This window comes from Anser anser (genome assembly GCF_964211835.1).
Source record: "Anser anser genome assembly, chromosome: 22".
Taxonomy (NCBI): Eukaryota; Metazoa; Chordata; class Aves; order Anseriformes; family Anatidae; genus Anser; species Anser anser.
In genome coordinates, this window is record NC_139743.1 from 5,816,844 (window position 1) to 5,840,102 (window position 23,259).

The following is a 23,259-nucleotide window of genomic DNA, read 5'->3' on the forward strand; positions in this document are numbered from 1 at the left end:
AGAACAAAATGCCTGTTTTAAAAATGCCTCTCTGTGGGTTCGTGGCTAGGAGGCTATGGAGCCACCTGAACCTCAATCCCTGAAATTCAGAGGTGTCCAGCATTGGTCCCACTCATAATTTCTCATTCCTCATGCATAGATGTGCAGGAAAGTGAAATATTGGACTCACCTGACTGCTTATCTTTGTTTGGGAAGAACCACCTGAAACAAAAACACCAAATGAATGAGTTAAAACTACCCATTTAAAAGAAAGGTTTGCTTTTTTGTTTTAACAGGTAAGGAAAAAGTAGTAATATTATAAAGATACTATCTCCGACCGTGTAGTGTCTTTCCCAGTTAAACAAAAACACACAAACATCCCTTTCTCCAGCTTGCTCGGTCCTTTTGCATAGATAGATGCTCCAAACCCAGCACTGCGGAGTCAGAGCTGCCTGCAGAACATCACTGTTCACATCCACAGGTTTATAAACGGCTGAGATGGGGTTTGGGATGCTGTAGCACCCGAACTGCTTGCCAAGGAGCTTATTACTCCCACAGCAGAGCCAGGAGAAGGGAGCGTGGCACAATGTCTCATAGGTGTCAATGCAAAAATCGGTCCTTATAGCTTAAAACCAGCCAAGGAGAGGGTACGAACCTAGCTAGGTGTGCTGGAGGGGATTAGGGACCACTCACACACTTCTTTCCCCTGGGAGAGCTGTGGGGGGGAGAGCTGCCTGCAGACGTGCAGACCATCAACCAGCCCAGTTGAGCTGGGAAAAGGATATTTGCCTTTGCCTCCAGCGAGCCGTCTGTAGTTTGCCTTTGAAAACCTCATCCCGCAAAGCAGACATATCCAGCCCTGCCGAGGCTGATTTAGTCTTTCATCACGGGGGCGGATAACTGAGCCCCACGGAGCCCTGCCTCGAGGAGAACGCTCGACACTGGGCGAAGATCCCGAGCGCGCTACACCTACACCGGCTCTGTCAAAATCAGCACTGCCCATGGAGAAGACGATTTGTGCATAGCCCAGACCCAACCTGAGCGTTTTTCCAAGGAAAACAGAATCCAAAGGTCTCAGCCCACTAAAGAGCTGTTAAATAAACCATCAGGCCCAGTAAGATGGGATTCGCAAGGCACCAGTATGGGTAGAAAAGCAAGAATTAAGGCAAGGTAGGAGCCAGAAAAATATGCCAAAACCACCGCAGATGCAGTACCAGGTAGTTAACATGCCTTCCCAGCCCTGGGTCCTATGGTTTTCACAGGAATTTCTAGTGTTGAGGTTGACTAAGTGGGGCCATATTTTTGTTTTGGTTGCAAATTGAAAGCTGCTATTTTTATCCACAAGTCCCCCAAAGCATCTGTTTCTCTCTTGCTATTTAAGACTTCCTTTTATAAGACCTAGTTAGAGGTATATCATTATTTTTAAATGTTACCCTTTGCAGTCGCACTTACTTTTTATCATCATTACGTGTGTCATTAGCTGTCTGTTGGAACTGTGTAATCTGAAGATGAGGGGATAAAACCCTTGCAGGGGGTCTGAGAGTTACCTCCCCTTGAGCAAATATTTTGGGATAATACCTACTATGTGGTACAGGCTACAGCATCCCCCGTGCAAAGAAAAGCATTTTTTTTACAGGTCAGTCTTTAAAATCACCCAGAGATAGAAACTGTCTGGAAGCATCCACAGAGCAGGCTAAATCCCAAAGAGAGACGGAAAATACCCGACTTGTTCCTAGCCTGTAGTCAAGTCACAGACATCTAGAGAAACCTGTACAAATACTGTCTGTCACTGAAAGCACTGCATTCACAGCACGTTCTGTTCCTCCCAAAGAGCAAAAGATGGGTATATATCAAATTGTTTCATGGACGGACACTAGGACAGCAGACAATACGTCTTCTGGGTTACGTGGAGCCACAAGGACAGCAGATGTGATGGGGTGGTAGTTTGGGACCACTTTTTATTGCCTCATCACCAATGTCCCCAGGTGACGGATGAGTAAATAAGATCTAGTCTGATCTCGTGCTATAGCAGGCCAAACACACCCTCTTGTCAGTTGATGGGCAAGGTACATCATGATGCTCCCAGAGACTAGAAGCCATCAGCTGGGGAAGCCACGAGAGACCAAAATCTCAACCTCTGGGTCTAATCGGAGAGAAGGAAGCACACAGGACTGATGTCTAAAACTGCATTTCAAAGGAATAATAACCACATGTGCCATGCAACCAGCAGCAAAACATATCGAATTTCAGTTCCTGACAAGAATCAGCCCCAGTTTGACCTAAGACTGTATTGGACTTGGCATTGTGCTCAGAGTAATTCTACTACACCATCCAAGAGTGGGCCAAGTACACCAAGTGGTGGAAGAGTCACACATTATGAATGGTTTGGGTTACACTTTTCATACCTGTTAAGGTCTTCTAGAAAAAATAAATAAATAAATAAATAAATAAAAATCTGTCCTTTATATGCCCTGGGAGATTCTGAAGGGAAAAAAAAAATCTATCTTCTTCCACCCTGAACTCAAAGCTGTAATGGAGAGACCAAGGTATGGAAGAGCAAATTTGAGACAAAATAGGAATGGTTCACTGAGAGTGGGAATAACCTTACACCGTTTGTAGGAGAACAAATCAGGGGACATATTCTTTATGCAACAACTACTATCCAAGCCCACTTCACAGCTGCTTATTCAAAAAGCAGTTGTTGTGAAGGTAAAACCAGCTCCAGTGTCCTAGGCTGCATGATGCACCCAAGGATTTGCAGTCTTGTTTTCATTATCCAGGTGCCACATCACACCAAGGGAGTGTGGATGAATGTCAAGCTATGGACAACCCTTTGGACAACCATCTCCACTAGGACCCAGCACGCCCTGGCTACCAGCAGGAGGCACGCAGGGTGCTGAGACCATGGCAGGCACGCGCGCAGCTCACCCGGGCTGCCCAGCCCTACCAGGAGCTGCCACTGCCTGCCACGTGCCCCCCGGGGAGAAGGTTTGCACACACCTACACATTCCTTCTGCATTATGCCATGGGAGGTTCACTCCTTTGGCCACCGATTCACTGAGCTCCAAGCGAAGCAGCCGTCCAAAAGTCAGAGCAAAGACAAATAGCTTGACTGGCATCGGATTTGACTGGCATTGGATTTGAAAGTCAGATATAAATCACGCGAGAAAGATGATTTGTTAAACGCTGCCGTCAAGTTCATACGATTCCAAACTTTCAAATAAAAAACAGTACACCCCAAAACAGGACAACTGATCCTGTACGTTACTCTAGATGCACAAACCTGCAGAAGTCTCCAGCAATTGTCCTTCCTTCCCTCCTGACACAAAGCTGGCAGGTGTCCACACCAGGTACAAGGGAACCAAACCTCAGCCTTCTCCATCAGATTGTGACTGTTATTTGCTAAGTCTTTCTCCAAAGACATAGATCCTAATAATCAAAACTACTGCAGTTAAAACTAGTTAAAATACAGCCATGTAGGCATACAAGAGTGTCTCTTCTTGGCCATACTTTTAGCATTATTCATGGACATCCATTCCCAGGGCACCCAACTGAACCCGGAGAAAAATGTACTCTACCTTCATTCCCAGTACTGTTAACCTCAGCCATCCTGGACCAGGCTGCTTCTTACTGTTATCAGGCTGACTAACTGGCATTAATTATCGTGCTCTTCAAACTTGTCTGAGCTTTTGTGCCTTTATTTTCAAATTTAAATCTGTTTCATCCCTTGTAGCTCCATGGGCTGGAGTACTATTTTAACTTGAAAGTGAAGAGTTTCAGAAAACAAGCTGAGTCATGGATCAGGAGCTTTCAGAATTGCAAGTATTTCAGTATTGCAGTATTAAAATCACAAGAGCAGAGAACGATGTCTTACAAGGAGAGAAGGGAAGAATGGAAGCATAGAGAGAAGGAATGATTTTCCAAAGCTGACACAGAGGAAGTGCACAACAGAGCCTGGAATTTATCTCACATCTCTTGGTTCCAGTCCAAATGCTTAAACCACAAGATCATCCTTCAGGCCTGGGACACCAGCAGAATCTTTAACTCTCATACTGCAAGATCCTCAGGCGTTTTTGATGATTGTTTTGTAGAAGTGGCGTCCAACTGTACAGCCTAGGACAGGATCCTGGTCTGAATGCACAGTGTTCAAAGACAAAGAGACAAGAGTTTGGGACCAGCCTGTGAGTTTTTAGGATCTGATTTGGGTGTTTCACACCCCGGATGTGACGGAGCACTGCATATTTCTGCCTCAGCTGTGCTATGACAGTTGGCCAAGGTCTGAAAGCAGTCAGAGAGATTTTTCCGGATACAATGCCTTCCTGAGAGTAGTGTCCCCCTGCCGCTCCTTCCCTGGACAACCTCAAAGGGGCCAAAATGAAGCAGTCAGAACCTTTACCTATATTCTTCAGAAAAACTCTGTAAAGTAGTGAGATGAATTCCAAAATAACTTGGGAAAGGAGTATATAACCACAAACCAACAAGTTTTCTTGGAGAAGGTTTGTGGGGAGGAAGAAATGAGAATTTCTGCTGTCCGTAACATTGATTTTTAGTAGGTAGAAAAGTGCTCCAACCCTATTTCCCTCCAACGTGGAAGCAGCCAGAAAATGACGTGAAACCTGTTGATTATCATAGCAAGAGTGATGGCTAGGGAGGGAAGGAAGGAGGGGTAAAAAAACATGTGTCTACATGCTCAATAGCAAAGCAAGGAGAGTTGAAGTGAAGCAGATGTGTATCTGCAAGCTGCCAGACTTATTTAGCAGAGGTGGGGAAAAACCCTCACAGCCACTTGTCCACCTCCTCCTTGGCCTGAGAAAGGACTGGAGAAACAAATGAGGTCACAGCTAAGCACACTTCATGTTGTCACTTAGCTAGGAAAAAAAACACTTTGCCTCTTTCAGTTTCAAACAACTCAAAGAGAAATTGTTCCACAGCTTTGGCTTTTTGGCTGCATGTCCCCTTAGAGCAGAGCGCAGCAAGCATTTTATCTCATCTCCATTTTCTAAATCCAGGTCAACTCGATGGATGGCTGTACTGCTAGCAATACCTCCACGACGTGCCACATCGCCCACCCCTGGCTTGAAGTCAGCAGCAACTTAGGAAATGCTGAAAGATAGGCAGTGTCTAACTAGTAAATGGAGGGGGGCACAGTTCTTCTTATACCCTGGTCCTGCTGAGTCACTGAAGGACAGGGATCACCCATCTTCGGTGATGGGTCACTGAAGGAGAAAATCCTTTGGGGCCACAATCAAAACCCAAGAAAATTCACCTCCTCAGCTGCTGGACAAAGCAACAGGAGAATGCAACGTTCATTAGTACCACGCTAGTCCAGTATGAGTACAGGACTTGCCTTTGGTAAGAGGAAACAGGGATGGAACAGATCGAGAAAGCGGTGCACATGTTGCTGTCAGACTTTCTGGAGATACCGCGATGTCTCTCTTCAAGTTACTTACACAGCTAAGACCAGTGCAATCGAAGTCACGAAGTGAAGTCCAAAACTAGCCTTCACAGTTCAAGTCATGTAATATTTTCCCTTTCCTTGCTTTTGAGGAGTTGCCTCTTAAAAAAGCCCAAATGATGAACACGTAGGAGACGGTTTCGTTTGTCATGGCAATGTCTATTGCTGGAAACTGGAAGAGGAAGAGACAGAAGTGCTTCAGACCTGCTTTAGATTAGGAAGAGACAGGAGAAATAAAAAGAGCATCTGACACCAAAATAAAACTATTTTGGTCACTGCCATCTCCCTTATTCTAAATGAAGCAATTGTGGGCTACGTTTGTTTTGCATTCATAATTAGCAGACAGAACAGATGGCAAAGGCGTCACTTAAAGCCACACGTCCGACAAAATAACCCAGGCTGCCAGTGCAATTTTTCACTAGGAACAAGGAATACTTTCCCCTCTTCTTCCCATTGAAACGTATCCCAAAGAAATGAGGCCAGAAAACGTTTGCATCAAGTAGGGGATTCACCGCAAAAAGGAATCCATTGTGTTTTGGAGTGTGTTGATTACTGGCTGAGTGCAGAAAAAAAGGGCAATAGCAAATGGATTGCTAAGAGTACAAAAAAATAGGAATGGAAACTAGCAATACATTGCCAGCAGTATAACAAGGGGTTCAAATAAACATATACTCTCTCCTCCCTTTAGTCTTGTGGTTCAGGCACAGACTGGGGCTCAGGACATCTGTGTCTCATTTAAAAGACAGCTGAGGAGGAGAATCTCCATCAGTGAAGGCATCTGCTGTCCCACGCCCATACCTGACCCTCTCTGTGTTAAATCCTCTTATCCTCTCAATACCTATCTCGCTCTAAGTGTACTGGAAAACTCACTGACAAGCAGGAGAAGCACGGCGCCGAGTTTAACGTGTTACCCATTGCAAACACAGAGCTCGTAACCACAGCCAGGAGAGGCTATTTCACGAGAGACCTGGAGCAAGGCCAAGGAGCGTGAAATGCGCGTGTGGCACTCCCATCACATTTCCTCTGCCAGGAGCACAGGCAAGGAATGAGATATCCCCAAACCACGCATACTTGCTGAAAACGTTTAAACAATGGGTTTTGGTCTGTTGAACAGGACTGTGCTGCGTTTGGCTTGTGACACCCAGGATAGAGGTGTGTGAACATCTCGGAGGAAGAGCTTCTCCAGGGGATCTCCCTCACAGCTCATCTCATGTGACAAAGTCCCTTTGTTAAGTTCTTAACCTCCGACAAAGCCCCAACAATTTAATCACAGTGAATATCCTTGCTTGTTGGAAAGAAAAAGGAGAGAGGGATACTGATAAATTTTCATTCCCTTTACAGCCTTGGGAGGTCCTCCAACCGCCCTGCTGATGGGCTACAAGAGGATTGTGGCACACCATTCTCCGAGCATTATGGATAAGCTGTTCCTAGCATGCATGACTGAGCAGTATCAGGACACAGACTGATGAGCAATATAATAATAATCACGAGCCTTGCCTCTCTCCTATTGCAAACGTGCAAGTAATCGTGAGCCTCCGCAACAACTGCAGCCTGAAAGCCTCCTCCCTGATACCATTAATATGGTAATAACCGTGAGGCTTGTCCGGCTAGCGCAGCCACAGCCCTCTTCTCTCAAACGCTGCAAATGTGCTAATAATCGTGTGCCTCAACAGCGCTGGGCTCTTCTCTCTCTGATGTTGTAACTGTGTTAATCACAATAAGCCTCGGTAGTGCAGTAGCCTGCTCAGCTGATGCCCAGCAGAACAATGCCTAGAGAAAAAACACAGATCTCAAGCAAAATGCACAGACTTGGGAAAATCTACAGGTGCCTGGGAAAGAGTCTAGACCTCGGGTAAAAGCAGGCATTTTTAGGAAAATTATAGACCTAGAGAAAGAGGCCTGGTACCTACTAAGCTAAGTCCTACTGAGCTAAGTCCCTAGGAAAGCACAGAGACCTAGGACAGACCTTGGCAGGCCCCAAAGCTACCGTCACCACCTCCTCCCTCCTGCTAAAGACCCTTCCAAAAAATAAAAGCCTCCCTGGGGAGGCACAGAATGAGTAAGCCCCATCTACATCCCCAGTGGCTCTGTTGGGAGCAGGATGGATGGGCTGCCCTAATGCTTGCCCTTTCGGCGAGGCTCCCAGGATCGCAGCAATGCTCTGAGCAAACTGCGTAGCAGCTCTCCCTCAGGCCTTTCCTTCCTCGATTAACCTCCCCTCCATCCCCCAAAAGCGTGCCTCAAACCACTGTGAATTAGAAACACATCCAAATATCAGCACCGAGGCAGTGGTATTCACGGAGCAGGACTAAGGCACGCTAACAGAGACGCCTCTTCCGATGAGGCAGCACAGAAACTTTCTTGGGCAATCTCGGTGGAAAATCTCCGCAGGCACCGCTGCCCCACTCACCATCTACTGGTGCACGAAAGGGCCCAGAAGTTTCAGCAAGCTCCACAACATTTTCATATATAGCATTAAGGACATTCAGCTTTGTTTACTGAGAAAGCACAGCCAGTATTTTATGGGTGAAAGCACTTAATACGAAGCAGCTCTATTAATGCAAGATACAGTTCATTCCTCTCCCTAAACAGGATGGTTTTAACGTCTTTGGACACCTTGTTCCTATTTCCTCTCTGCTGTACAGCAGCGACTTAACTTTGTTTTTACTTTTTTTTCTGCAGTTATCTCAACATTCAGAAGCAGAGCATGTTGTGCAAGGAACAGCCTCATCCAACCATCAGTGTGGCTTCCCCTCAGCCTCAGACGACATTTGCTTTTTGTTACCTCCACCAGGCCCAGAGCAAGCCAGGGGATCTCCCTGCTTCTGCCACCTGCTCAATAACCCAAGGGAAGGGCCCCTGTGCTACGCCATCAGGACACAGCCCAGGGGCACAGAATAATACCCTCCAAATTTAGAGCTGGCCCTTGGTCCACTGGCACTACTTTTAAACATTCAGCAACTGCTCTAAATTAGGAAACCGCTCAAAACACCCTCCTAGAGCTGTATCTGCTGGGAATTCCCTTCGGGTTTGTAACAGAAGGAAGAGCTGCTACCAGTTTACTCCTTCCACATTTCTACGGCTTGCAAAGAGGCTCACGAAAACTTCACAGGAGCTACAATGCTCCCAGATGAAATTCACATTGTGAGAAATCTGCTCTGATGGTCTCAGGCTCACCCCACAAAATGACCCAGATTCCCTTCACGGAAATCTGGGGATGTGAGGAGATTCCCAAAATTGACGTCTCAGGCTTTAGCCACCAAGTTTTCTCTCATTCACGTCCAGCTCAGGCCTATCCAGGAAAACAGTAATCCCACTGAAGCCAAGGGTAGCTCTAAGACTTCGGGAAAATTGGTACACTTCTCTTTTAGGCCCCAATGAATTCAGCAGATTAACGGGTGTCAAAATATTCACGCACAAGCAAAAGGCATTTGGACCCAGAATTCAACAGCAGCAGAACAAGGTGGTATGGTTATTATATAAGCACACACACAGGTTATTCCTTAGTTCACAAGCCATATTATCATGCTACCTACACCCGCATGTGTTATCCACTGTGTTGCACAGTACGTATATGTGCGTTCAGTATTTGTGCTGCAATAGCACGTGGGGACCTCAGCTAGACATGAGTTATATCTCTTAGAACATACATAAGTAGAGAAGGAGAGGTGAATCTCAATGCAAAGGGAGGAATTTCAAATCTCCCCAGGCAAAGCCCTTTACGAAAGGACCAGCTGGGTCGATCCACCTTTACGCACAGTGCTCACGTAAGTCTCAAGCACCGGCTATTACATGGTGTCCTACCATTTCTGCACGGTGGGAACATTACCTGGTATCTATAGTACCTCTTGCTTACAAAACATTAATTTTTGCCAATAGGCAAGAGTCTCAGAAGTGCCATAAAGCATTCAGCTACCTCATTCCTACTGTCTAATCACAACTTCAAGAGAACGAGGCAACCAGTCTCACCACCAATACATTTATTATCATCGTTCAATGCCATTTTTTTCTTCCCCTTCACTTATCCAATTAAACCTACTCACACCCGTGGCCTTGTACTAACGCTATGTGTGGATGGCACCTTCAATACCAATATCCCCAGCAGGAGGCAGCTCTGAATTCCATCCTCAATTCCGACTCTCCCCCTGTAAAGACACTACTTTGAGGTGAGATGCCTGCAGCCAGTTACCAGCTCACCAAAGCTTCACCATGCTCTTCCACCAGCACAAATGTTCCCGGTACCTTCTGCAGAGCTACACAAGCCTCCTTTGTGGCACAGGCCGGGCAGGCTCCCAGCTGTGCTTTTCCCACATTTTCCTTCTGAGCTTGTGCAGCTAGGCTGAGATACCTTAAGAAGGCCCGAGCAGTTCTCAGAGCCTCTTGAAAATCAAGCTATTTTATTGATTTTTACATTTCTGAGCACACCAGAAAGCCTCAGAACTGCGTATTATTGGACACTTTTGACAAGAAGACTGTGATATTGCTCGGGGCTTGCAAAATATAGATAAAGAAGTGCCCTGACCCCAACATTAAGACATACTTTCTGATACCAACTTTAAGGTTTCATTGGCTTTCTTTCATGTTGTAACAATAAATTCTTGCCCAAATTTCTCAGGAGGGCAGAACCCAAATCCATTTAGATGTACCCGTGAGGTAATAAATAAAATAATTATTAATAGGTTACTTAGATAAAGGCTTTCCATCTTAGGGCAGAGGCAAGTATTAGACAATTAATCATCAAGTTGGCATTAACTTATCTTTTGGCACCTACAGTAAAATGTAAATCTAAAATGAGCAGCAGGGGGGAACAAAGAAATAAGAAGCCAACAATAGTTTTGGAAATGGATAACAAAATCCAAATGTTCTGCCTCACTGCTGCTAAATTAAGCACAGTGTTATCAGTGCAAAGATTAAAAAAAGAGAGATTTTCCTCTGAACCTTAAGTCACACTTCTTAGCTCCACAGGATATGACAGCAGTAGTAAAGACGAGAGAATTTACTCACCCTGAAAATGATTGGAAATAAAAATGGATCTGCTCAGGTCTTGATTTCCCCAAATGCAGTTCTATGGAGTAGAAGAAGAAAGGAGGACATTAGCTTATTGCATTCAGCAATCAAAGAAGCAATCCCATGCACACCTTCCCTTCTCAGGCAACCACTTTTGCCTTGCTCTGCCTTCAGCCTTTTCCCCCCGGAGGGCACAGCGTAGGGGATTGTGGCCAACCTGCCCTTTTTATACACTGCTAAGTGGAAAGGGCTCCAGCAAGATCCCAGCGTTAGCTGCATATTGTTCTGGGAATTATTTTGGTGCAAAAAGGATGAGAATTTTTTTCCCCCACCTTCCATCAGAGGCTCTCAGCCGCTGAACAAAGATGAAAGAACATCACGTAGAATTGACTTGTCTCCAATTGATTTTGTTTAGCTTCCTTTTCAGTAAAACTCACTTTTTCAGAGAGGCCAGTTCCAGAAACAAGGGCATGATTTCCAATGTATGCATCAATTTGAATATTAAGGGATGCTGAGTTCCCCACGATTCCTCTACATACAGCTGAATTGCACCTTCCGGGCCTCATGCTCCGTACACAGAATTAGAAGCCAGTGAGGTCCTTGTTTATTGTGATTTTCTGGGATTTTTGCAGAAACAAAAGGGGTCTCTCAACACCTTTGTCCATATGATACAGCAACAACTGCACAGAAGACACCATAAGGGACACGACACTTTCCTAAGCTTCCTGAGAAACTATTTATTCACCTAATTAACATTAAACTGTGGGAAATCTAGGCCTTGATTTTTAAGCTGCTCCAGGACTTTGTTTCCTATTGCTGTTCATTTTTGGTAGTATTACTAACTAATACGACTACACAAGACCATAAACAGCTGACAGCTTCGAGTCAAACAGACCCAAAGCCCATCCAAGTCAAACTACCTCTGCTCCAGACTTTCTCTGGGGTCTCGGGCAAGCCGAGTACTCCTCTGGTGCAGCAGCTCCCCATCTGTTAAGGTCAGACAGGAGGCACTGCTCTCGTTTGTGGTGCTTGAATACTATGGACCTGGAGGCTATCTAGGCACTAAGATGGAGAGAGACACTTAGATGCTCTTGGGATCAAAAGACAGATCTGCTGTAATGGTTTTTGGATTATATAGTTAATCCTAGTCTTCACTATTGACCCATTCTTGGTAACATCACTTAATCAACCTATATCACCATGTGTTTCTCAGATAAACCTGACGAAATGTTCCCCTCAGAAGAAAACTGGTGAGAACAATTAATACTTTGTAAAATACTGATAACAAGATAAATATTCCCCATGACAGTTTTATCCCAAATCCAGATGAGAACGAGCAAGGGAAATGATTACACACATCTCTTTCAAAACTACAAATAATAAACACTCGGTTCAGTTTCAAGTCAAACGTTTCAGAACCACCTGCCAGTGTTTATTTGATCAAAGTAACTGTACTCCTTCCTGCCCAGGCACAAGCAAACCACCGCCTGGTGAAGGAGCCAGAAGGATGGATGTGCTCTTTGCTCCTCCTGAAAGCCGTTTCATTAGCAAATGAACTGTGAATAAGGCATGGGTAGAAAGAAATATTTAAACTATCTTTGCTCCTGCCTTTAATTTGAGGTATCTTAAACTACACTTGCCTACAACAAATGCCCCAGGAGCCCTGTAGCATTCAAGACTCTCCAGAGCCTATAAATCCAGCGCTGCCAGAAGACACCAAGGCACCTGAGACAGGACAGCTCCAGCAGCCCTGCAGTACCTGAGGACATAGTGGTATGCTTCAAAACCAGGTTTAATAATCAAAAAATAATATATTATTCTTAGAATAAATAATTTTAATCAGCAGGGCTACTTTGGCATAGTATAGAGCCCATTGCTTCTCAGAGAACCTTACAGCCCATCCAAATGAAAAATCTATTATTTCAGTAGATCCACATACTATTCTTAATGTTCTTTTTCCTCCTGGTTCCCTTTTGCTACCAAATTATCTGAAATCCAGTAATTCAACTTGTTTTGACTTCACGTACAACCCCCCCAAAACTTGGTCTTAGCTGCAAAATCACTTCAGAGGCTGTGTTGTATTTCCCCAACTTGTCCAGCCACAAATCTTGTCCACTCACAAATCCATAGAAAGGAGAGAGGTAATGTTTCTGAAACTCCAAAGAAAGAGAGGATGCAGCTTTAGGTGTTTTTTTTTTCTTTCTTTCCTTTTTTTTTTTTCCCACTGAATCTTGCATTCATTAATTTCATTTCAAGAATGAAGTCAGATTTTTTTTTTATGTGGTTGGTTATTTGACGAGTGAAGCATTAGATTTGTGAGTTGTTCTGCAAGCCAAAACATGCTCCCTTTCATTCATAACACTGAGCTGCTCTGCGTTAAACAGCCGATTATCATGAATGAAGTGGGTGTAACTTCCTTGAAATCCTCCAAAGACCTGTCAAAGCAGAGCTACTGCAGCTCAGTTTTCTCCTTGAAGCGTACAGATCATTGGTTTAATTGTTCCACGCTGATCTTGAAATATGCTCTCTTGGTTCAAAGCATCAGGCAGTATCATTTTTTGAAGAGGAAAGGGGAAGGGTGGAGAACGGTGCCTGGGGATAAGAGAGAAAAGTGGGTATATGTCTCAACCACCAAATTTAGATTTTCTTTTGGAATCTAAATTGAGCTTCATCCATTTAAAAGTGTGTCAGACAAAACCTTACAAATCAAAGCACTGGCCTGTTTTGCATGGATAATCAAGAGCCTCTGGCTCTTTTTGTAAGAGGAAATGTTTAACCCTAAAGAGAAGAGGACTGATCTCATGGTTAACGTGCTGGCCAGTGACTTAGAAAATTTGAATTTGACTCAAGGTCTGCCATTCTCCATTCCATTTCAAACCTTTTGGTGCTAGCCCAGCGTTATCTTTTTACAAAGGTACATGCTAATATTTGCAAACAGCCTCTGTGAGCCTCGAGACCAAAAGATTGCACAAGCACAAATAAGCAAACGTATTACAGTTGGTGTCTATGAACTTGTTTAATATAAAGATCTTTCTAAGGATGGTCGTCACCCTTAATGAAAAGACCTGCAGCATCTCAGCCGCTCATCTTATCACACTTCTGGACACCAATAGGCGGCTCTTGGCCAATAATAAACAGCGACAGCACCACTGACTTTGGCTGATTGATTAAATAGCTGATCCATGTCCGATTTCTTGCCTAACGTTTCCAAAGCCTGGCAAGCTAGAGATGAGGACAGAAAACTCAGTAAAGAAAAACAAAACCGTGAGTACTAACACGCTTGCAAGGGTTAGTCTCAGGAAACGCTGGGGAAAGTGGCACCAGTGAAAACTTAAAACTTTTATGTTTCAGCTCAGATTTCCTGCTAAATTTCATTATCCCACTCATAGCCAAAACAACAACAAGTCGTGATGGTAGGCTCACACAACAGTTTTTACACATCTCTTAACAGTTATAACACTAACAAAGGCTGGCGCTTTTGGAGGAAAAAAAATAAATAAATGGCCAGCATTTTGGAAATCTCAGAACTGGTAACGTGCTTCAACCAGCTCCGGAGACAGCACCGCTTCCCACCTGCTCCCGATACCTCCGTCCCCTGCCCTGACCGAGGTGACATCCCCCTGGGACCATGCACCTTTGCCCGAAGCCTGCTGAAAGGCAGACCTCTCTCCTTGAGCCCCCAGTGCAGCAGCCTTGTGGCAGGGCAGGTGCTCTCCCAGCTCCGTCTTGCAAAACTTCAAATCCCCTCCTTGCTTATCAGCAAATGGAAATCACGAGGCCGTGTCCCGAGGGATTGTTCTGCTCCCATTAAAGCAAGCGAGAATTTTGACACTGGTTTTAAGCAGCAGCAAGAGCTGGCTGGCGTGCACGCCGGTCTGACAGGTTGCATTTTCGTTCCCATTACTATTATGGGCACGAGGATTCATTGCCATTTATCTTTAGCTGGCGTTCGGTCCTGGATTTAAGCTGCATCTGTGGTTGCATTGCTGTGAAATGTATCACTGCTTATGACTCACGCTGCAAAGGACACGTTTGTAAACTGACCCACCATTGACAAAATCCTCTCTTTCTTCGTTTGTAGGAGGCGAGATGAGGCATAGGTTCCTCGTCTGATTCATTTCCTGAGGAAATTTTTACTCTCTGCATCTTTTTCAGTCCTTATTCAGTCAGAGGGTAGTGAAGTGATTAATACAAAATCCATGCTTGACACAGGCTGGAAGAAGGATGCAAATTCTTTTAAAATCAGCGCTTAATTAATTGCTTAGAAAAACAACCCATTGCCAAAAATGTGGGGGGTTGTTTTTAGGCTTTTTTTTTTTTTTGGCTTTTTTTTTTCCAGTTGAGAAAGCTTTTTCAGTGGAAAAAAAAAAAAAACAACTAATTACAGGCAACGGCACACAGCGAAATGCACGAAGGACAAATCCAGCACCTTCTGAAATGAGCCCCTCGGAAGGAAGAATTAGCAACCTGGACGGAGCTCCAGGCAACTCCAGCTCTCCTGCGGCTGGTGCCCGACCTAATTCGCTTCCAGCCAGCTCTGGTCATTCCTCACAACACTGCAGAAATCCTAGGAGAGCTGCGTATCTAACACCTCTGACAAACACAGACAATGACCAGAGAAATTAAAACTGCCAGGAATAAAAGATAGCACAAAGAGAGCCCTGAGGAAAGTGCAGTAAGTTTCTTGACAATTTTTATCTACCTGATTATTCGTATCAAGGCAGTACTAACCAAGTCCAGAGCGGGGTGGGGATGTGAACAGTCCCCGGGGTTTGGAAGGCTGCTCAGAACTTGGCTCTCGGGATCAGGCTCCCTCCTCCATCCTATTAAGGTGGTAAACGCTAGCCTGCGCAATTAGGGAAAAAACCGAGCGTGTCCCTTCCCTTCATTTCTTCTCCCTCTTTCTCTCCACATTCTTCTCCTCTCGTCTTTTTCCCTGCGAGCACTGAATGATGGGATTTTTGACATCAGAGGAAAGTCATCCTTTCTCCACTCCCCCAGCTCCTCTCTGCTTCCTCCTTACCCACGGCCGTTCGTTTGCATACTCTATCCCTACTCAAGGAACGGCACCAGCTGATCCGACCACAGCTTCATCTAACTAAGCATCCCAAATCCTGCCCGAAGTCGACCAGACTGACTGGTTCACTCACCCTGGCAGCCTGCTACCCACCAGCCTTTAAAGTACATTTTGTGACTGCTACACAGCTGGCAGCAGCCAGAGCAAAGTCATTGTTTAGTCAAGGTAAAGCAACCTCTGTTTACTTAGCTCAGCTGCCTGCAGGGAATAACTGGATTCGAGATAAGTGAAAATTTGCTGGGAAAGTTTCGCTTTGGCCGGGCTGATGCGTACTACAATCAGCTAAATGTTTGGTCAGCTCGTGCCCTTTCTCCTGCAGTTTCTTCAGCCCTTTGATTTATTATCTGTGACTAGACAGCAAATGACCCCATCCAATTTCAGCGAGCCTGTGGTTAGCCAAAGACAGACGAGAGACTTGTGTAACGGAGTATATTTTCTGATCCCAAATAAACACCCCGTTGATTACCATAAGCCGCCAGGCACCTGCTGTAAGTTGTTTATTCATCTATTACAGAACAGCATTAACCAAATCAGGCCCCGTTCTACCTGCAGCATCCCTTTTACCCCCTCGAATAACTCCGGGCGTCGGTGCGGGAGCTCAAGTTGGTTCCAGCTGTGCCCTAGGGGCTGGCAGCGGGCAGGGGGGTGGCCGGAGGGGCCGAGCACCACCCCAGGAACCGCGCACCACGGGGGTGACTCAGGCGTGACTCTGAGTCACGGCGCTTCTCCTGCTTCCTCCCTGCTCCGGGGGGTGGAGGTAGGAATTTCCTGCTGGCCCCGGCCTTGTAAATCACAACGTCCTGTTGCAGCAACGCCGCCGCCGGGAGGGCCAGCGAGTGGGAGAAGTGGAGCCGCTGTCCAGCCCACCTGCTCCGGAGGAGAAGAGAGGGAACCTGTGACCCCACTCGGGGATGCAGGCCTGAAACACGCACGGAGACATCGTGGCGGGTCCCTTGGGTCCCCTTGCTCCACGCCGTGGTTCAATCTGCAGAAGAGCCCCAGCCCCTTCAGATACCTCGCGATGTGACAAGCCGTATGCTGTCCAGCCAGCAGCACAAGGACCCGATTGTCCTCTTATAAAAACAAGAATTACGCCGATATAACCCAGCTCATTTCTCTGCCTTCATCAAGACAGCATCGTAAGCGAGGAGAGAATCAAGTCCTAAATGTCTGCATGGTATCTATCCCCCACGCCTGCCAGTTTGAAGGTGAAAAACAAAACTTTTGGTGGAAGTTCTGGGACAAATCCAACAATTAAACACCACCCTGTGAAAATATTCCCAGTTGTCCTTCAAAAAAAGACATTTAATGACAATTTATGAATTTAATGACAACTGTGGCTAGAAGGGTTTCCCTATCACAAGAGAACCCCAAAACACAGATGACTTGTACCACAAAAACGCTGAGAAAAGCCAATGCATAACTGAGAAAATGGGGCGTGTGTAATTAGGAAGGGAGGGAAATGTATTAGCCAAGTGAAGCCCCCCTTCTAGACCAGATCTGACCTATTCACTGGTTAAAATCACTCTCTGGAGGAAGAAATTGAATGATGGAAAGGAAAAGAGGGATGCTGACAGAGATACTGAGCAGAATTCCTGGTCATACTCCGGGGATGGTGAGGCAGGACCATTTTAGCTTGCATCAAATACATGCACGGGAAAAAAAAAAAAAAAAGAAAAAAAAAGAAAAAACAAGCTAAGTACACCACAGGAGTCCTTCCTTCAGCCTCTACACACACAGAACTGGACTGACAGACGGCACTGATTTACTCCACAGGCTCACCTGGTACACAGACCTGTTGTACAGTGCTTAATTACTTTATGTAGAGTAACTGTTCGGTACCACACAGGGACAAATAGTATTATACAATAACATTAATAATGCCTGCTACAACAGGATTATATCCTTTCAGCTATCCTGGTATAGCTACGTGACTTGCCACCAAGCGTGGACACAGTGGGACTTTTCAGCCTCTCTCTGTATATTTTCAATCACGTACCTTTGCTTCAGTTTCATTTCATCCCTTCTAAGGCTAACATTGCTTCAGCTATTGCAGGGAAAAATATTACAGTTCAGCCAATGGAGACACAAAGACACGCACGCAGGGAAATCAACGCTTGAGAACAGGACTATTAAAAGCATTTTACGTTTCTGATATTGGAGGTGGAGTTTGTGGAGAGTCAGAAAGTAACTAACCAAACAGACCAAAGTTGAATGAATTTTGGCACTTTCTTCCAAAAGTATGGGTTTTGAGAGAGATCAAATGGTTCCATTCTGACCTTCACATCTTATCTGGGAGGTGACAGATCTCAGAGCATCTTTTGGAGCATATCATATCTGGGCATCAAAGACATCCAAAAAAAAAAATTCACGAAAGCTCCTCTGCCTACAGATAGAAGTATAACCAGATACTATGACCAGGAAATTGAAGCTAAGTAGATTTTGACCAAAAATAAGACACTCATTTTTAACGGCCAAAGGCAATTAACCTAGGAGCGCTTCTGAAGGACAGCAGATGGTTTTCCATCACTCAGTGTTTTTAAACCAAGGATAGATATTTTTTATCTAGACAGATGTGGTTCAGACAAGGCAGCCTTATGGCCAGCGTTACGCAGAAGGTCAGAGCAGACGGGCGAGGATCCTGGCTCCTCCACAACCTGCCCAGCCGCTCACCTACTGACTCCCCGGCGCTGCTCCTGCAGCACATAGCCTTGTTGTTCACAGTCTGTTTCCCCACGGATGACCAGACCTGACCCTGCTGAGATTACAAAAGCCAAAGGGTTCAGAAGTGAGGAAAACAGGAAATCCAAACAGTGAAAATCTCAGCAATAACGTTTCCTAACAAAGACCTTCAGATCTCACTCTCAGCCAACAGCTGTCTTCGTGACGTCCAAAAAGGACGATGTTTGGTGTGGTAAAGACCGTCTTTCTGCCACTTATTTTTACCCTGTTTATTTTTCTATACTGTGACATTTTCCTCCTTGTTAAAATCTTGCTCGTAAATGAGGGTGCTAACCCAGACCTAAGAAAACATACAGAAATGTATGTACTCCGTACGCTGCGAATCCACGGGCCCACAGGATGCAATTCTCCCTCCAGAAAACCAAACCAAAACCTGTGCAACACTTACATTCCCCTTTGGGCTACTCCTTTGGAGTACTTCCCCTTTGGAGAACGGAAATGAGATGTGCTGTCGCTTAACTTACTGTACCATGGGGTATAAGACTGCAAAGCAGCTCAAAACATCATCCCGTGGGGCAGGAAGAGCAAAAGCTGAAGAGTGAGGAAAGCTTAATTTTGAAGAAAGATGTCATATTTGACTGTATTACTGTTTTTGTATTTTAGATCTTATCCAAATTTCCTGACTTAATATCACATACATGCAAATCGCACGCATGGCCGTGACATTCATGTGAGCTCTGTGGGCCAAGTCTGGGGGTGGTGTAAATTGGTGTAGCACCTGTGTCACCGGGTATTAAGTAAAGACCTTGTCCTAGGTCTTTGCAGAGACCGTTAAGGAAATTTAAGGTGGCTGAAGAGGTATTTGCTGTTTTAAGGTCTGGAAGTTGCTTTGCACTCAAATTTTAAATTTCGTCCACTTTTTAGGTGAAATTTGACTTTTCTCCCCGGCAGTACGGGCAGGGCACGTGTGTGCCATTACACTGCCATCTAGTGATGCGAGTTTGCAAGGCAAAATAGTTGGCAAAAGATGGCTGACCACCAGCAAGTGCCAGAGTCCAAGTTGTGAAGGGAAAGGCCAGAACTAAGTTAAAGTAAATCAGACAAAAAGAATTGCAAAGGGCACAGCCAGTGGTGGCCCCTCAAACACGTACAGGGAAGAATGGGATAACAAAATGCACGCAAAAGAGGGGGTTGCAAAGAAGCTCATCCATTATCCAGCTGTTAGCCATTGCAGGGCTCATTGGGAGAGAGAGTTTTGCAATTACAACTCTCAAAGTCCAGCTTCTCGGCTGATACTTGCTGGCCTTGCTCTACCAAGCTCGTGTTCTGCCAAGCTCATGGTTAAGCAAAGCCTGCACAGAAGCTTTTCGCAGCAGCAACCCTCTTTCAAGCACCTAAACCTCTTTGGCCATCTTTCTCTTAGCTTTACGGGGCACATTTCTCAGTATAATTCCCTCCTGAACTCAGTGCAGTTGTATCAGGAGATCTGGGCCAAATTTATTTTCTTTGTAACTGATTTCAGTGGTGTCCACCTTGGACCACTTTGACTGTCTATGTCCACAGCCATTTCTATGGTCAATCAGCATCCAAAAGGATTTCGTGAGCTGCACATCATACTGCTTATAGAAGATCCTCGTGCTCAAGGGTTGGACAGCAAAGCTTAGGCTTAACACATGAACCTGAAATGAACTGACCTTTATGAGTCAAAATCCCAATCCTAATGTTTTACTCATCTTGAGGATACTTGTCCTCAGTGGTATGTGTGTCAGAGGGCGTGAAAGTGAGAGTGTCTTGAGGTTAACAATTGTTCATACTCATAGTGGATGAATCATATGATAACACCACAGCAACATCCTGTATAATTGTCGGGAGCCTCTATTTCTGGCAGTGTGTCCCTAGGCTGTCTCATGAGTAAATGTTATTTGTGCTTTACTATATAAAACCAAAACCAAACAAAATTATACAACGGGACACTATTCTGCAGGCACTAGCCAAAATCACAAGTGCCTAATTGAGCCTTCAGTAACCCTCTTCAGTGATAAATTGTGTGATGAAGTTAATAAGACTGAGATGGATATCTCTGCTCTTCAGCTGATTAGTACATGAGCAACTCTCCACATGTGAGTAACAATATTTGTGTTTCCTTAGCCACAATTGAACTCAGTGGGACTATCACATACGTAAAGATCTGGGACACGGCTCGCGAAGCAGTGGGTGCTGAGGGAACGAGCATTGCACTGCATTGCAGCTCAGAAGATTTATGTTTTCCTTCTGGACAGCTACAAGCATGTCGCTCCCCCCTTTTCTCCCTCCCTGCCGGCTGTTCAGACCTGCTGTCCGCGGGCTTTGCTGCACCAGGAGCACGCCCAGCCCGCTTCACCAACCCAAGCACGCGCGTACCTGTGGAAAGCAAAATTCAGCACAGCAAGCACATCACAAGTTGGATTTAAAGCAAACTCCTCGGCCTGCAGTAAGAACACCGACTGTCCATACCACCCTCGGCACAAAAAGGCACCAATTTGGCATGGATCCCCCGTGTTAGGGTTTCAGACATACATTTCTACGGCACCAGGGCCGCCCAGATAACCTGCTCAGCTCCTCTGGGGTGCCTGTAGGGCGGCTGCCCCGTGGTCCTCCCTTGGGAAGCGCTTCCTCTGGACACGCTTGTAGGATGCACACTTAGGGCAGAGGCCAGTTCTTGTTTGCCTTTGTAAGGTGATGGCAGGATTTTGGCCGGCGGTTTGTGACTCCGGATCCGAAGCAGCAATGAAACAACGTGCTGGCAAACGCAGCTAGCGTTTGTCCCCTGATCGCAGAGGCTTCGAGGGAACCACGGGTGAAACGGCCTGGGAAAAATCAGGCAAAAGGCACAACCACCTCTCCACGTGGAACAAAGCTCTCCATGCTATAAACCTATCCCATTCAAAATTTTCAGAACAAATGTTTATTTCTCGTTGAAAAAAAAACTTCTCGTTTTGATGTTTCCTAGCTTTAGTATTACGTTTTCATAACTTCAAGAAAAATCCAAAAGCAATGTAGAGTTTTTTCAATCTTTCTATACTGAACACAGACTGTATTCTAAAAATAGAAAATATTACGATGACATCGTAAATTCTGCTCAAATGTATTTTTTTTTCTTTTTCCTGAGGGAGGAGATGGACGGGTAGAGAAAAATCTTCCTCCTGAAAATTTCAAAGTATGGGTCTGTTTCAGAAAACAGCTAAATTTGAAATCCTTTACAAGGACTGTCTTCTGTGTATCTCTAATAATACCACGCTTTTCAAATGCCACCCAAGTTCACTAAAAGATTGCCGTTATTTTTTCACTTTCAATGGAAATGCCTTCAGTGTTTCAGTGGAAATGCTTTCAGTGTTTCAGCCACTACTTGCAGTAGAAATTTACCAGATATTCACACCAATAAGACCGAGATTTTAAAAACAATCTAGGGGGTGAGCCACACATCTTCCATAAAAATTAAAGTACCCTTGACTGCTTCAGATTATGATGAGATTAATTTTAAGGAAGTCTGTTTAATATTAGGGTAGAAGGGCTGATATTAGAGTGGGGGACCTGAAACCTTTTTCATTGTGGTGGGAGCAGATGAGAATTTCTACACGTGCAGCACCCAAAAGGCACTGCTCTGGGTTCGGAAGAGATTTTAAATTATTTAACTTTGCATCAAAAAATAAAATAATCCAACAAGAAAATGAGAATATGGGCAAAACAAAGCAGTAACGATTTACGAGGTCACGTTTACTATTTTGCCTTCAAATCTGTGGATCTCTCGCTCGCGTTTCGCTGCTCCCAGATCCCCGCTCTCCATCTGACCTGCGTCAGACCCCAACCCAACTCAGCCCCCATCTCCCCAAACCAAAGGTTTCCATAAACCACTCGCTGCAGCGCCGGCCTCAGCATTCCCCGGTACAAAGTACGAAAAAAAATCCCATCAAATTCAAAAAATATCTCCACTGCTGCCTCCTCATTTCCTGGCGGCAGCCGGGCCCGGAAATAGCTCCATTTCCTGAGCAAGCTGCTCCCCGGGGAGCCGCAGCCCGGCTGCAGCAAGCAGCCACCGCAGCTCAGGGCTGGACTAACTCCTCTCGCTGGGTTTAAGTTTGAGCTGGAATTCCAGCTTTAAGGCATTTATGTTTAGCAAGGGACGCCTAGGAAGGTAACGCGACAGGGGGTGTAAATAACAAAACAAGACAGGAAAAAAAATATGTGTTTTGAGGGGGGAAGTGTTGTCGACAGCCATACTTAGTATTCAATTAAATTAAGTGCAACTCCATCGTCCCCCATGTTTTAAAGGAGAGCCTCCTCAGGCTGTACTCTGTATATAGCTTATCAATTTGGTCCTGATTATTCCAAGTGGCGTCTTTTCCTGCAAAGCAGCCACATTCAGCAAGAAACGCAATTTATTAAGACAAGGCGAAGGCTTGGTTTTAGCAGAGTGGGAAGAGATTTAATAGTCCGGAGGGAGGGGGGAAAGATGGATGAACAAAGACGACTTCTGAGAAACTCTGCAAATAGGTGGAGCGATTCACAATCCAATAAGCCCCTTGGGAAAGCCTTATCATTCCTTCCCGCACTGGAAATCCATTCTTCCATGGCTCTTTGTGGCCAGAGAAGTCTCTCTAATTAACCAAAGAGGTGTAAAGTCCAGAAGAGTCCGTACACCTTTCAAGCAGTCGTATCAGATTGCTCATCAATGGAGAAGCTAAGCTGTATTTCAGAGTTTTTGCCACGTTACCTTTGCAGTGCCTATGAGAAAAGAGCACTCGTGGCTACAGAGACAGAGAGCCACCTTGGGCACAATCATTTTCCAGCTGTAACCATCTCAAAGTTGGATTTCAATTCTCATCTAACTGTTTAGGTGCTTTATATCACAAATGTAGAGAGAGAGGCATCCGCAGAGGTAAATCAACCAACCCTAGAGTGCAGGGAATGATGGACACTAGCAATAACTCTCCTGGGTAGCAGCTTGGGTTTTATTTATTTATTTATTGCATTTTATTTATTGGCTTTTATTTATTTATTTATCGTATTTTAGATTTTAGAG